Source organism: Calonectris borealis, chromosome Z (assembly GCF_964195595.1).
Source record: "Calonectris borealis chromosome Z, bCalBor7.hap1.2, whole genome shotgun sequence".
Taxonomy (NCBI): Eukaryota; Metazoa; Chordata; class Aves; order Procellariiformes; family Procellariidae; genus Calonectris; species Calonectris borealis.
This window is the reverse complement of record NC_134352.1, coordinates 78,931,751-78,945,034: the sequence shown is the minus strand read 5'-3', so window position 1 is coordinate 78,945,034 and position 13,284 is coordinate 78,931,751. Positions and strand designations below refer to the sequence as shown.

General features: G+C 40.1%; 1 long non-coding RNA gene across 1 annotated transcript; it reads right to left on the bottom strand.

Moving 5' to 3' along the window:
- Positions 1-5,710: 5,710 nt before the first annotated feature.
- On the bottom strand, positions 5,711-10,797 carry LOC142075536 (uncharacterized). The gene is made up of 2 exons (XR_012670909.1): positions 10,728-10,797; positions 5,711-9,653 (listed from the first exon to the last, which is right to left on the bottom strand). It is a non-coding gene; the product is annotated as an uncharacterized LOC142075536 (long non-coding RNA).
- Positions 10,798-13,284: the final 2,487 nt, after the last annotated feature.

Here is a 13,284-nt window from a genome sequence, read left to right as displayed (position 1 = left end):
CCATTATTCCTTTAAAAATTTAAAAGAAAAAAAAAAAAGAAAGAAGAAAATAAAAAGATTTACCACTTTGTGGAAACTGGAAGAAATGTAAGAAATGAGGAACAGGGGTAGACAGCTGGCCAACTGTCCAGTAAGTGGAGGAAAGAACAGTTTGGAGGACTGTCTAAAAAAACTTTACATTGCTTTGTACTTCCAGCAGTGTTCGAAGTTGTTAAGACCTCTAATCCCTCCCACATACTCTTGCACAACCTGCTTCTAAACACATTAATTTGTCGGTCTTGATTACACAGTAACTCAAGTGTGGGCACTGTCGTGTCATGATCTAACACAGACTGTGCCCGAAAGAAGCCAGCCATCCTTCCCCTCCATCCCCATTCCTGACCTCATGTCAGATTTAGCACGTTGGTGACTACAAGGTGAGTCTCATCAGTTTGCTTCTCTGACTAAAAATCAAACATTTAGGGTTTTTTTTTTTTCCTGAATTCATATTCATCCAGAGCAGTGAACTGCATCATCTCACTCCACGGTTGCATGATTTCTGGAACTCATGTAAGGTAACAGCAGGAGATCACAGTCAGGGGCAGGGGATGGTTGAGATAACCTTTTTAGCCTACAGCACCATGTTAGATCAGTTCAGGCCAAGTGGAAAGCCACATTTGAGGAGGGGAATGTAACCTCCTGAAGCACTGCGTGCACTGGTGATTGAGACCGGTTTTTGTGGTGGAGGAGATGTGAGCTCCTATTCCCCACAGCATGAACATTGAAAAAGGTCTTCCATTTTCTGGAAAAGTGCTCTCTCCAGCAGGTTTTGAGTACCAGCTCTGCTTCTAAAGACAAAAATGTGATGCAGATTCCTAATTATTGGAGTATTACTAAGCTCCAAATACCAGCTTTCAAGAGGTCTCAAATTATGATAAGAATCTATGCAGAAAAAAGCATTGTAAATGCACTCCTCTCTTTCATACATAATTAGCTAATTACATATCCTGGTGCTTGGGAGCTGGCTATTCTGACTCCCTTGTCCAAAGAGTACAGCAACTATGCTCCTGAGTCAGCACTCCAAATTCCTGGAATTCAGTGGGCTTACTTACCCCGATGTTTTTCAGGACATTTTGGCTTAGGAAAAAAAAAAAAAATTAACTCTAAAAGTTGGACTATAAGCTTTAAACAGGTAGGGTCCAGCCTTCATTGTGTGGTTACTACAGGTGCTGGTTCCAATGGTGTCGTAGTCCGGAATGATGCCTTTGAGTTGCCGTTGGAATACAAATAATAAGGCTTACTGATTAACCTACCTGCTGACAGACACAAAAAACCTGACTGAGTTAAAAGCACTCAAAAGCTTTTAACAGCCCTCCTTGTGTGTCTACCATTCCCCTTTTTCAAATCACATGCACAAAAGGCAATACGGGAACCAACAGGATCTTGTTTTCCATTCAGCTCTTAGAGTGTAATATACTACTGGGAAAACAAGTATTAGGATACTCTAATATATAAGCATCACCACCCCTTTTAGAGAGGATGAATTAGGTGACATTTTCTGGGAATCTGGAAAATACTCCTGAATGCCAAGTGAATCAATGTTGAAATAAGAACAAATACACTCCCTACAAATGGGACAAGAGCTATCAGGTCTGTGGCAGTGAGAGAGAATTATGTTTGCCTGGGGCCAGCTCCTCAGGGAGTGAAGATTGATTCTTTATGATTGATGACTCGGCACTTGAATGCCAAGTCATCAGTTCCCTGTGTTCATGGCATTGACTGCATCAAGATAACTTTTCCCTCGTGCCTAAGCATGGATATGGTCCTTACCTGGAGTGTCCCTTCAGAGGACTCAGGTACAGAACTTGAGTCAGTTGCTTTAAATAAGAGACAGACACAAACTCCAAGTGTCTGGCTGCAAGGAATAGACAGCACTGAAAAATGAAGTGGCAATGGTGCATGGAAGGCTTGGCTTCCCCTTTGCTGTAACAGATTACATCTCCTAAAATGAATGGGCTTCCATTATGCGGTTACGTACTCTGAAATACAAAATAATTATATTTGGTTTTGTTGACTGTATATTATCAAGCCTTTGTCTGGGAGAACTGGGTGACCACTCAATGCTGATGTCATGGTGTCACTGTAAGCTGTGCAACTCGGAGCATAGGGAAAAGTGGCAACCAGAAAGATGTACCTTTATCTGTATGTCCGATGGGGTGTTGTTAAAATGCACTTGTCCTATGGGTCTTGACACCTACTGACAGGCTTTGAAAAACATGCACAAAATAACCAACTGCTGATAAAGGAGGGACTTTAATTTCATTTTGTCAAAAAGAATCTAAAAAAGAAACAGCATGAAAACCAGATTTCATGTTTGGAAGAAGTCCGTTCCTTGTCCCATTTGCTCTGTCCTTAAAGTCCAAGCAAATAAATTAAGTTTTCCAAGCAAAATTTAAGTCAGTCTTGATTACCGCCCCCCCCCCCCCCCCTTTCCAACTGCTCTAGCATTTTAAAGGATATCTCCAGCTGCTTTAAACTGGGCACTAAGGATTTCCCCACCAGGGAAGGATCCCCAACTGACATAAAGCCCCCCCAGGCTGAAGGACATGTCAGTGGTGTAGAAAGGAGGAGGAAGCAGAGCAGGACTGGAATGCCTCTCAGGTGAATCCAGGCTAGAGAAATGTTCAATCAGCCTATGTTAGAGGAACTGTGTGGCTGTTCTCTCACAGGCGGCAAAATGTTTAAGCCTGGATAAGCCTCCACCAGCACAGGGGAAAGCAGAACTCTGCTGTAAAGTCACTTTTCGGTCTCTTTTCAGGATGAACCATGCCACTTTTTTTGGTCTTTTTTGTTTTGGTTTGGTTTCATTTTTTTTACTTGCCTACTTTTAATCCTGAAGAAACATAATGCATTTTTACTAGGTACATGGAAACATTTTTTTTTTTTTAATAACACAGAGAGTTTGCTGAACTTTGAAAACACTTATTTCAAGTTCAGTTTGAGTTTCATAAATGGTAACATGAAGAAACAGGAAAACATCCTTATTCAGAGCATTCTTCCATTACTTTTCATTATTCTAGCAAGACTAGTATGTGATGCCGTTAAAGGTGTTAAAAATTTTGCAAGAAATAATTACAAACGTCTAAGGCTCACAAATCTTACTAGTAATGTTTTTACTTTGCTCTAAAACAAAGCAAAATTTAAGCAGAAAAGCAAATTCTCATTTCCACTTCCCCCAACTAAAATTAGAAAAAAAAGCTTGCAGAATGCCCAGTGATGCAAGCCAGTCAGAGAGGCAGAGAAGTAGTAACAATAATAAAGAAATATGGTGCAGATTCCAGCTCTAGCCACGTGTGAGAACACGTTGTTCCTTCCTGTGTTTACTAACACTCCATGATCACTATTGCTTAATGTTTATCTAGCGATTCCTCTTCCTTGATTAACATTTAATAATGCTGATGTCAAAACCGGTTACCAGGGAGCATTTGTAATGCCAGCTTATTAATGTTTTGGGACATACAATATTACTATCATCCTTTTAATCACATCACGTTGCATTTGTCCTATTCAAAAGCAAGGAGTTATTTCACACCTCGTGCTAGAATCTTTTTGACTCAGAGGTTGTGTGCCATATACAAAAAGGTCTATATATAGAAATAGATGTGGGCTATTTCCAGCCTTCTCTCAAGCCTAGACTGTTTGATTTCTTCTCCTGGCTTATAAATATATGATGTGTTGTACATTTAAGTTGCTTTCAAACTTGTTTTTAAGTGGCAAATACTTGAGGATGAAAGGCTGAGAGTTACACAGTGTGTTTTCCTCTACAGTGGAATAAAAGGGGTGATACCTTTTGAAGGTTGTGAAACTGCTGCTAATGATTTTCCATGAACTTTTGATGTAATGATAGAAGGAAAAAAATATAACATTATACTAAGAAGAGATGACCTGGTTTAGAAAACTGCAGCCAGGCAACCAAATCTCCTCTATAGTCATCCATACCCTGGCCTTGCATGCTAACCAAACACAGTCCAATTCCTCGTGAAATGTATTAATTCTATAGTTTCCCTGGATTGGACCCTCACTGCAAATAAATCACCATAGATTTTTTAATTGAATTACACTATGTTACAGAGCCTCTAAAAGACTTTGAGATTCCTTCCGTTACTACTGTGTGATTCTAATTTTTATCCTATACATACACAACGTTGATGTTACACATCAGGTCTTGTGTTTGCTAAAGCCATGTACATAATGAGCCTTGTATGTGTAGACTGAGATATGGAAGTGCTTAGATATGTATACAAACATAGACGCAGGTGTTTCAGCGTAGAGAAAGTTCAGTTCCTTTGTAGGTCTAAAAGTATCCAGAAGTTTCAGAAACTTGGACATGTGCACAAAGTCTTGATCACCAACTCCTGAAACTGTGTATTGCCAGGGGAAGGAAAGAGGCAAAGCATCACTCTGTGCTTGCCTGATTTCTTACACACTTTCACAAAACAGATGCAGTTGGCCTGAGGTAGACTTAATGCTTTAGGCGAACAGGACCTTTAGCTTAACCCTGTATATGGGAAATCTCCTAAGGAAAAGATCATCCTGAAAGGAGGCAATGCTTCAGCTAGTGGCCTTAGTGTATGCGCAGATGCTCCCAGCTCCAGTTTCCTAACAGTTTTAGTACAAGTCACTAAGAGTCTTTGTCAATTTGTTGACAATTTTAATTACAACAAGACCTGATTATAACTACTTTGCAGACTCTATTCAGCGCTTCTCTTCATTAACATCTTATCAGCAGTATAATTGCAGGCGGGAGTGAACTCACATTGCTTTTTACCTTCTTCAAAGCTTCATTCAAAATGTGGAGACAACTTCCAATTCAGCCTTGTGAGGCTCAAGCAGATGCGTTCCTTCGAATATTTCTTCAATCTGTTGTCAAAGTAACAAAACCAGAGCAAGAACCCTTGGAACAGCCAAGATCATATAAGAATTGTACTGGTGAAAGCACTGCACTGATTTAAAGAATGAGAATTTTTCCAGCACTTTAGTGACTGTATTTGCAATGGGAAATGGGACTGAGTTCTCTGTTTTCTAGAAGATGACACAATTCAAAATTTTACTGTTCCAATTGGAGCAGAGGCCAAATAGCGCAAAAGTTTACAAATCAAAAAGTTCATTTTTTTCCTTGAAAATTAATAATAAGAATTTTTTAAAAATATTACTATTTATTATTATTTTAATGGACTAATCAGCTCCTTTTTTTCTCCATTTGAAACAAATTGTTTCATTCTTCATGACAATATATAGTACCCTGGTGTCCCTGGAGCAAACACCTCTTGTTCTTCAAAACTACATTGCAGGATACCAAGCTTAGCTTGTTCTGAGTGCACAGGACAGGACCGAGTCTCACAAGCACAGTCCTTCTCTGAATGCCATGGTGGTGAGTGACAGCATCATCTGTAGCCCTAGTATCTAACTATCGTAGTGGAAACACCTTCTCTCTCAGTGTCTGGAGGTGTGTGCCATCCTGAAGGATGTGGAAGAAGACAGACCTTCAGTTTCTGTCAGCCGCAGGGATTGTCCCGGGGAAAGAAGAAAATAAGTGGATCTCCCCTGTCACAGCTTTACTGGGGACAGATACAAACCCACATTGATGAGTACGCAGATTCTGTCTCCGTGCAGTTCACCCTGCTTGGCTAGTAGGGAGATGCTGTGATGATAACAATTTAACAATAAATAGTGAAGTTATAGTCTGGGATTCTTTTATTCAAATGCAAAGGAGCCAAGCCACACTCTCCCTTTTCCTTATTGTTTCAACCACTTTGTCTACCCAGGCCTGCTATTCCTCTACCAAGAAGTCAGATTCTGATTCAGGATATTTATTTATCATATACTAATTAAGTATATGCCAAGCTAACTGCACTTTAGGTCACTTTTTAGCAATTTAATTACAAAAGAAAGTTAATCAGATTTAGGCAGGCTCTCCCAAGATTTTTTTTCTCTTTTTTTTTTTTTACTTAAAACATTTTTCCTCTGTGTTCAAAATTAATTAGTGCTAGTAAAAAAAAAGGTACTAGACTGACACCACATAGTCTGTTATTCTTCCTCTATTCATTGAACAGACACAGTGTGAGCAAGACAAACTTTTTCACCCAGGCGTTCATTGTTACCAGCATTCTTTTGGGAATTTTTTTGTAAAGGTATATTTTATGTGTACAGATTTTGAGGCCATTAGATGTTGTTGTGCTTATCCACACTGCTCTCAGATTCAGGAATATGAATACCAAAACTGAGCCCTTCCTCCTGGCAAATCATGAAACACATTTGAAATTGTGAGGGTGCACTGACAAACACTTTCTTGGTTCTCTCTGGTTGATTCAGGGTTTTTTTATGATTCTTCTCATGTCATGTTCATAAACTTAATTTTGAGGCCACAGGGACTACAAATTACTTTTAAAAAAAGGCAGAAATAAAACCAAACATTCTCCAAAACACATACCTCCAGAAAGTAGATGTTTAAGGGAAAAAAAAAATATTATGAGAAACAAACTGAAATAACGGGAGTTAGCAAACAATTTGCGGAGTACAGCCAGGGGAACTTCACCCAGTAATTCATGTACAACACCCAATAACCTGTGGTAAACATGTCTTCTGAGACAAATGCCTTATTCTGGCTGAACAGCGGGTTTGCCTGGAGATAAATCCGCTCGAATCCATAGCCTTGATTCACACCAGTGCGGGATGGGGGGACCAGACCTTTTAGATCACTGCCATTTTTCACAGCTTCTGGGATTGTTACTGAGGGTGCCAGTTGGGAAAGGTTTTGTTTCCTGTTTCTGCTTGGGATGCCTTCCCCTCTGGAAGGACAGGCACTTGCACTCTGTTTTCATGCAGGTGCCCCTTTTAAAGAGGAAATTTCCCAGCAAGGTGCCTCTGTTTTCTGGTTTTTATGGGGATTTTTATTTATTTATTTTCACATCTTAATACACAGACGTTTGAATCAAACCTTTTTTTTTTTTTTTTTTTCTCCCCTGGATAGGAAGGATGTAAAAATATTGGTGCAAATCTATTTAGAAAGTCTTCTCCCCCTCCTCCCCGGAAAGCTGCTCAAGTCTTTTCCTCCACTACAGAGCATTGTGTGTGAAGGTGAGAAAACACCACTTTTAAGTCTGCCCTCCAGGGCACTTTTGTCCTTTATATTCGAACAATAAGAACATAGAGGAAAAAGAACAGAGGAAAAGCAAAGACGAATAAAAAAAAAAAAAAAGAAAAACAAAACAGTACACTTAGAAAACACTCTCTAAAAAGCCTTTAAATTGTATAAGGAGCCTCTGTTTCAGATAAGTTGTTTTGACACGAATGCACTGCAAAGTCACTGGTACCTTTTAAACACCCCACCTTTCTGAAATAGATAAACTGTTCTGGTCGATATTGTCACACTTGTCAATTATTTGGGCAAGAAAATAACTGACCAATATTCACACTTACATTTTTCATTAGTATACTAACTTGACCAGTTTTTAGTTCCCTATTAGTCAGATAATAACAATATTATGAATATCTTTAATAAATGTTTCTACACAATTATGGCAATTCTGAGTACAATAGCTAAGGAAAAAAAAAAACACTAATGAAAGGAAGGACAAAAAAAAGACAGTTGCTAAATCCTGAGCTATGACTGTGCGCTGTGCATTTGAAACATCATCAAAAAGCAACAGGCACAGATACAGAAAAAAAAAATATAAAAGCTATAAGAAATATCAAAGGACACCTTTGTTGGTGGAAGATTTTTCATTATATCTTGACATTACAGAAGGCAGGATGGTGATCAGTAAAAATGAGTACAAGTATGAAACAAATAGAAAAGTCAATGAACACATAGAATGCATCAGGTATATTCAATAGATCATCAGCAAAGGAAATCAAAATGCATTCCAGAGTATTTTCAACTTTCTGTCAGTCCATTTATGTATATATCTATTTATCCAAACATAATTCAACCAGAACAGGAAGGTCAAGAAGCCCAACAGTTTTAAAAGGAAACCTGTTGGATGTACAGGGGTGCATTAGTCGCGTATGTTGGCAGTGGTGGACAGATAGACTCAGTGACTCGGTCCCTACATCTCCTTTGTCTTTGTTTCCCATGGTACGTATAAGATCCTAAGAAATGCCTGGTAACACTAAACTCATTTTGCTCAAGAGATCCAAATGCATTAGTCCATATCAAGATGCAACATCCAATCACTACTAGCAATAATGAGTTTCTTAGACTGTAGGCTCTTAAATGATCAAACACACCATTGATTGCAGAATTAACCAAAGAGATAAAATCCCAATGAATTCCTAAATGTTTCAAAAAAAAAAAAAAAAATTGTTTTGAAGTAGAAGAAAAAAATTGAATTTGCAAATTGTGGGAAAGCTGATGGGAAAACAGGTCTGTACTCTAAACAAATGTCCTCAGATCCCCACAATGAATGTTGATTTTTGGCAGATTAACTATTTCAAATTGGGAAATGATTATTAGAAATCTTCCAGTTTACTCTGCTCTTTTGTATTTGTGCCACAGACAGCATAACAAATGGAGTTGGGTCTTAACCGACAAACAAGGGGTGAATAAAGTCTCTTGAGATAACCATTCACTTCTGAAAGCCATCCATAATGGTGAATGTCTGTGAAGTGCACTGTAAGGGGAAAATCACTCATTTAATCTCCACCCCTGCTTTAGACAACATTCTTGTTGATGGCAACAATAAAGAGATAGTAGGGAAAATTGAAACACATGGAGAACTTGAAAGTCCTTTTCAAGGTTCTTCAAATGTTTGTTACATTGCTTTGGGTTAGTCTTTGCCTATTGCTACACAACTGGCAAAAAGGGAAACTAAAGGTGGCTACTCCCTCCTTTTCTGGGCATATTTTATCACATAGATTTCCTTTTCCACTAAGAAAACATCCTGTCCTTATGCTGCAAGAGAGAACATGTAAGTATAATATGAAGTCATAACTATATAAATTCAGGTCAGTGGTGAGGTTGAGTCTACCCCTCACTGAAGAAGCACCTTTGCCTGTTTCTCTGCTGCCCTTGTTAACCACTCCTTAGTCTGGGCTTGAATTTTCTGTTACAGGTTTTCTGGGTCAGTTGCCTGCCCATGATTTAAGAGTTCAAATCATTCTCCGTGTCCTCCTCTTCTTTGTGCTTGATGTCCCTTGCCTGGAAAGCCTTCATATCCTTGATTCCCAGTTGGTATCAGAGCTGGAGCAGAAGAATGTGACCTCAGGGACCATCAGTCAGCCTGGTTAAAGCTGCAGCCCTGACATGATAAGTCTTGAGGTTATTTACTATTTTCCTGTTAGTTTACCATGAAGAGTATGGCTTAATCTTTTCTGCTGCTGGTTCCTTCTCCTTGTCCTCCAGGGAGCTTTTCCTACCAACCTATCTATAAAAAATACTTGCAACCAGAAAAGCATCAGGATGCATATGACCCAAAGAATGCCATATGGTGGTCTATAGTCTTCAGGCCACTCAGCATCCCAGCCAGAGATCCTTGTGAGGGGGTGGGTGTGCTAATTATCATTGTTTCCAACATCAAGGAATGACCCAGGTACCATCCAGCCTGAGAGGGAGGTGTCCACAACTGGAGCAAAAAAAGCAGTCACTTGACATGATGAAGGGTGCATAATACCTGCTGCAGAATGGGAAATCCTAGTAAATGTCACAGTACAATGCTAGTGCATGAGAAAACAAACAGGTTAAACAAAGTAACTTGTCTGATTTGATAAATAATGAAAAATTGTTTTCTTTCCAAAGCTTTCCAAGTATATTTATCTAAGAGATTATTAATAATTTAATGAACTCTTCCATTTCCCTCCTGACTCAGATCAAAATTTCAGGTTTTACTATCAGGGTAGTTCTGGTCTACCCATCAGTTGGAGAGTCTGACACCTCCAGACAAAGAACAACATCACTTTATATTCATCTTTAAAGAAACAACCTACATTCATACATATCAAGCTTTCCTCTTTCAATTTCCTGTGAATGAGCAGTGGCAAATTAATAACTTTTTTAATTTCTAGATTACTCCAACTTCAATCTAGCAGTTTGTACCATTTTGTCCCAATATACCAAGACCTCCTTAGGATACTCAATAGTGATGTCTGTAACCAGAAGCTTCATTGATCACATCTGGACTGTGTGAGAATTCACAAAACATTAAACTACTCTAGACCTTTGCCAACACACACTAGTCAATGAAAACTCTTGACTAGCTTGTGGAAAGTGGTCTTCTGGGAGATTTTTTCCTTCCCAGTTTTGGCCAGATATTTAGGACAGTTATTTCTGTGATATTGTTTTGAGAGTATTTGGTACCAATACCTAACATTACCATTCTCCTATATGTTTTATCAGTGGATGTTGTATTCAGTCAATTCTAAGTGTTAGAGAAAAATATATCATGGTAGATCCAACAGCCCAAGAGGGGCGAGGCTGCTATGGCTCCTCCTCCCCTGGTCCAAGCAGTAGCAAGGGTGAAGATGCATTCCCAATGGGCACATGCACACAGAGCACACACATATACCACGTATATATGTACATACATTATACATATAAATATATATGTCTGGCCACACAGATCACAGGCAGACACTCAGAGCACTCACACAAACATAGACAGCACCAACAGCCTCATCCTGGCTGGCTGCTGGTGCTGGCTAAGGAGAATGGAGGTCCACTAGTGAGAACATATGTATATGTACATACATACAGGGTGAATCTTTCCAGCGATGGCCTCAGAAACTCAATCTTCCCAGTGACTATCCCTGGATCCCAGTCTCCCCTGTGCTGGCACCTGGACATATGAGCCCCTGAGGCCACAGCACTACTCCAGTTGCTGATACAGACTACCACACACAGCTGGATTCCCCTGGTCCCATAGCCAACCCCTCTGTGCAACTCCTCTTACTGTCTCGTCCGGCTTAATCCTCGCTGATGTTCACAACCTCACTCACACACCCGCACTTGCTCCAGTTGCTGTCCAATGGACAGAGGGGTCCTCCCATGGTCTGACTCCAGTTGATGGACTCATATGTGCACACAGAATAGACAGCCTTCACCCAGGAAAGATAAAAGACTTTAGCAAGAAGACAGGACAGATCGTGCTGCAGACACAGGGCACAGCCAGACAAGTGCACTGACCAGCAAATTATTTACATGTGACTGGCCATTTTTAGCCTCTTATCCCTCTATTTTCCTGCACTTGTTCCTTCCCGAATCACCTAAATCCTTCCCTTTTCCTTCCTTTGTTCCCTCCCCTAAATATCCCATAATAAGGCCAGTGTAATCCCAGAATGCTTTTCCTCTGCATTCCATAACATGTCCCACGCTGCTGGGCAGGAACTCCCCCTTCATCCGAAAGGTGATCCCAAGAGCTGCTCCTCATGGCTTATGGTGATGGATGTCACACCTGTATAATTGTGCTGGATTCACGTCACATCCATTCTTCTCAGACACTTGCTCGTCCTCGGCTGTAAGCTTCAGGATGGGACAGTCTGAGCCTTCGGGCAAAAGAGAAAAACAGCCGGTTGACAGAATTGCAGGGGCCACAGATATGCTTATGCCATACCTGACAGATTAAGAAGGGAAGTTGGCATTCTTTTTATCAGGTTTTTTAGCTTAAAAAGTCTGCATTGATGTCAGAACAAGGCCAAGGGAGAGTTTTCTCTTTGGTTTGAGGCCTTAAGAATCTCTGCTTCATTTCGTTCAAAAGGATGGATATATCCTGGTGGTTAGACAGGATTGTGAAATTAAAAAAATCCCACCCTCATCTGTTTTAAAAGGACATATGGAGTTAAAAGACAAGACGCTGACCTGTTTTGGAGATCAGGATTATACCTTGTGTGTGCTGCAAATGAAGATCTCAACTTCTCAGGTGTGGTCACTAATGGCTTCTTCCTCATTTTCTGGTGCCTGACTTCAGGCCCTGGGGTCTGATTTGTGAAGGTGTGTGCTGGGTCACAGGAGTAATGAAAGGAAAGAGGGACTGTGCACTCAGCATGTAAAATGTTACGTGAAGTAGTCTAAAAAAGGAAGTCCTGGGTGAGAGAGTTATTCAGTTCACTCAACTTTAAGCACAGAATACATCCCCGTACTCTCTCTCATGAGCCGGTGGAGAATTGTTCTCTAGAGAGGACTCTCTCCTTCCATTTATTATCGATGGCATGAGGTTAGATGGGCTCGATAGCTCTGTTAGCAAACACTAGTGCTGGAAGCTGGGTGATTTGAACCTTCTTGCCTACAGTGTGAATGTGTTACAGGAATCACTCAGGTGGTATTACAGGGACCACCAGGTTACCCATAGGGCTGATAATACCTCTTTGTTTGGAACTGGGTTTAAAGACTATGTACTAGATAACAGCTGGGGTCACATGCATTGGGATGCATCAACAGTGCAGAGGGCTCTATCTGAGCTAGTCAAAGTCTCTTTATAGTCAAGGGAGAGAAGTGCTTCTCCTTAGGGGGTGATTCATTTCACTCTAAAACACACATTTAAAATGGGTCAGCTCTTAAAATGCCTCTTACTTCCCCCCGTTTAGAGGGGAAGCCTAGAGCAGCTAGCTTAGATATAAACATCTACTTGTGGGATCTCTGTAAGGAGGTGAGGTGAATTCCATGGTTGGTAATCAACGGTGGGAAAGCACGTACAGGATCATTATGTACAAAATGAGGCCTATTCAACCTGAGTGTTGAATGAGGCAGGACACCCATGGAGTGAACAACATGTCTTCATGTAATTAAAAGTGGCTTCATAATCAACAGCCACAATGAGAGAAAAGGCAAATAGCACTGGCAACCTTATTTCTGATGTTTACTAGTGCCTGAGTGCTTGACTTTAGTGCTTGACTAAACTCAATAAGCAGCGTCTAGGTGTACATGTATATGTATGTAAATAGATGCAAATAATTGAAATTTTTGTTCGCTTTTTCTCTGCATTTATCATGAGCCAGACCTTTCGCTGATGTAAACAAGGCTAGTTCTGTTCTCTTCCATACATTTATGACAGTTTCTCCTAACTGAAGATCTGGTCTAGTTTATGCTGTATGTCTTCTTTTTTTAAGTACCACAGACATATAAAGTGAATCAATATTTCCGCAGTTATGCTGATGTACCTCCACTTATAATTGCTGACAAGATCCAAAACTAAGTGGCAATCTCCTGGTGAATTAGATCATTTTTCTTTCTGTTTTGCCTAAGCTTCTCTTGCCTGTGTGACTTAAAAATAAGTTCAGACTGAGCATAGTAAAACCAACTCTCACTTGTATTGG